Source organism: Propithecus coquereli, unplaced genomic scaffold (assembly GCF_000956105.1).
Source record: "Propithecus coquereli isolate 6110/MARCELLA unplaced genomic scaffold, Pcoq_1.0 Scaffold195, whole genome shotgun sequence".
Taxonomy (NCBI): domain Eukaryota; kingdom Metazoa; phylum Chordata; class Mammalia; order Primates; family Indriidae; genus Propithecus; species Propithecus coquereli.
The window spans coordinates 2,981,092-2,984,469 of NW_012144411.1; positions in this window are offsets into that span (position 1 = coordinate 2,981,092).

Below are 3,378 nucleotides of genomic sequence, written 5' to 3' on the forward strand. Positions count from 1 at the left end.
ACCTTCATTTGTTACCACTGTGGTGAAGTTTTTTATTTGTCTCAGGGCACATGATAGGTAATGGAAAGAGTGGCAATTAGAATTCAGACAACTTAAAATCATATGTGATCACACACTTTTGGAATTCCTATTCTGAACTCAAGAAAGAATTTCGAAATTCATTGACATGGTAAGGTTTTACCCAATATTTGTAGACTTGAATGAATAAATAATAGGTGTTGAATAACAGCTGACTTAAATCATGATTTTTGTGCATTTGTTTGTTTTATTTAATATTATAAATCATTTTCTACCTATTCTTTTGACATAAATTCCTGACTTTAACCTCTCTTTGCATGGAGACAAAGGACTCAACCATAGTATTCTCTATGATTCAAGTAAATCATTTCTCAAATGTCCATTATACCTGTTCTGGCCCATTTAGCAAGACATATCCATTTATAAGTACAGAAACTACCCTCCCTGAGTTGGAAGATAATATCCTTTACACATTTGGGGGTGTCTATTTGCAAATGAAAAGCTGAAAATTTACCCAAATGCCAGCTAGTTCTTCTTTGATACCTAAAATTTTTGCTTGTTTGTTTGTTTTTTTGAGACACAGTCTCGCTCTGTTGCCCCAGCTAGAGTGCAGTGGCATCCTAGTAGCTCACTACAACCTCAAACTCCTGGGCTCAAGCGATCCTCCTGCCTCAGCCTCCAGAGTAGCTGGGACCACAGGCGCGTGCCACCACGCCTAGCTAATTTCTCTATTTTTTGTAGAGATATGATCTTGCTCTTGCTCAGGCTGGCCTTGGAACTCTTGAGCTCAAATAATCCTCCTGCCTCAGCCTCTCAGCATGCTAGGATTACAGGTGTGAGTCACCACACCTGGCCTGACACCTAAAATTTTGTATAGGCTTGTATCATCCTTTTTACATGCCTCTCAAATAATTTGAGAATAAGAAAACCAATTTTTAATCAGAAGTTTACATGTTTGGTTCAAAAAAGTTTATAAAACATTTTTTTTCCCTGTTAAGTGATTATAGTCTAGCACTGATATGGCAAAGTCACCAGTAGAACAATGACATTTAGGAATTAGGTAGGCCTCTTTTGTCATTAAAAAACATTTGTTACAAAGAATGGAAAGGTATGCTTTATTTGTCTATTTGCATGGGAGTCCTGTATATCCATCATAGATACATAATTTATTATTTAAATAAAATCTAGCTGAACTGATACAAGTAACAGAGTGGAATCATCCATCTTTATGTTAGTGTCTCTATGAGGACATTCCTACGCACAGTAATGGAGATGGATAGTTAAAGGTATATAGATTTCCATAATATTTGAAGGAATATAATCCGGCTTTCAAACTTTGTATCATGCCTGATTTTTTTTATTATTTTCATTGACACATAATAATTGTACTTATTTATGGGGTACAGTGGGATATTTCCATACATATATACAATGTATAATGATTTATTCAGGGCAATTAGTATGTCCATCACCTCAGACATTTATCATTTCTTTATGCTGGGAACATTCCAAATCCTCTCTTCTAGTATTTAAAAATATACACTAAATTATTGTTTACAACAGTGCTATAGTACACAAGAACTTATTCCTCCTACCTAGCTGTGATTTTGTATTCATTAACCAAACTTTCCCTATTCTCTCCTTTCCCCTACCCTGATTCTTAAAATCTTGGTGCTAAGTATCATGATTTTTTCATTTCAACTTCTATTCCTCTTTGCTTTTAAATTTCAAAAATGCCATAATTAACTTCTCTCTCAAAACTGCATTTATTATCTCTCAGACCCTTTTTTATGACATCTTCAGCAACATCAATTTCAAAACTGAGATGCACCATCTCGTGTTTAATTTACTATTACTCAGTTGGTATGAATACTATTACCACTTTTAAGTCCTTTATACCTTACTCTGCTATTCTCTCTCATTTTCACATAAACTGATGTTCAAGCTCTGAAATAGATCCTGTTATGTGGAAAGAGTCAATTAATTCACACTTTGATCTAATAAGATAGGCTTTATCCTTGGACAGGATTTATGGGCATGACAGTAAAGTCTCTCGCTCTATCCCAGTAGAATCCTCCCAGTTCAATAAGCTGTTAGGCATTTGGAAATCTTTTCCGATTTTCTATATATGGCTTTTCAGCCTAGTTTTCCACACTTCCATGGTGTAAATTGTCCTTTTTAAAATGTACTTGAGATATTTCTGAAAATTGTTCTCAATATAAACAGTGTTTAATTGAAGATGGAGTTGTAGTTGGAATGCATTCTCCTGAATTGTCATCAGGTGTCTAAAACAGCAGGCAGTAAACTATTTTCTTGTCAGCTAAGCACCTATTAAAGCTACTGGCTGTATTTGTTGTAATACCAGCCAGTTGGAATGAAGCCATTCCTGACCGATTTATCAATCATATATACTACAATTTTGACCCACTCATTCCATGCGCTAATCCCATTGCAGTTTCCTTTTAAAAATTAGCCAACACATCTATTTTTAACCCTCATGTTCCTTGAGCCTTTCTGATGTACTTAGTGGACAAATGTACAGAACAACACAGTTCTTAATTTATAGAGAGATTATATTCTGAAAGGTGATTTGTAAGTCAGTTGTTTGAGATTCCTCAAAAAACAATGCTATACTTACTGCTTCGTTTCCTTCAGCAGTTTTCACGTCTTTACCCTTGTTGCTTACTTACCATAACACAGTGCCTGGTGCAGAGTAAGTACTAAATAAAATTTGTGAAATGAATGATGGAATGTAATGCTAACACTGTAAAATTAATCACAATGTAGGAAAACTATTGCTATGAGAAAATGCTTTCAGACCTCTACTTTGGAGTGATACCAGCTACAAACTTACATACACGAGTACACCAGAGTAAGAACTCGACCAATTTCCCCCAGCTGTGAATTGAAACTTCTCTGGCTCAAGTAGGTGTGTTTCCCTGGGAGTGCTTTTAAGTACTGCGTGGCTCCTCCCTTTTTTGTTTTCTTTTGGTTCCATGAATTTGTTTCTTGCTTCCCTGGCTCTCTGTGTAGTTTCATATATTTTTATTTAAACTACCACTCCTGAAGTAAGGGGGAAAAATTCTATTTCTCAAAGATTTTTTTCCTTCTTTTTTCTTCCCTTTTTTGTGCTAATAAGAAAGTATACCAAATATTTAAAAAAGAAAGAAAACAATGCATAAAAGTTCCCCAAACTACCTCCTATATTTCCTCTTTATATTTTCTTTTCTAGTTGTTCACAATAAGAAAGTAGAGTTTTATATAAATTCTAAATGACAGAAGTCTTTTTACTCCGAAAAAACAATGAAAATATGTTTCTGTTTAGAATGTTTATGGTTAGGCTTTCCTGGGCACTTTATC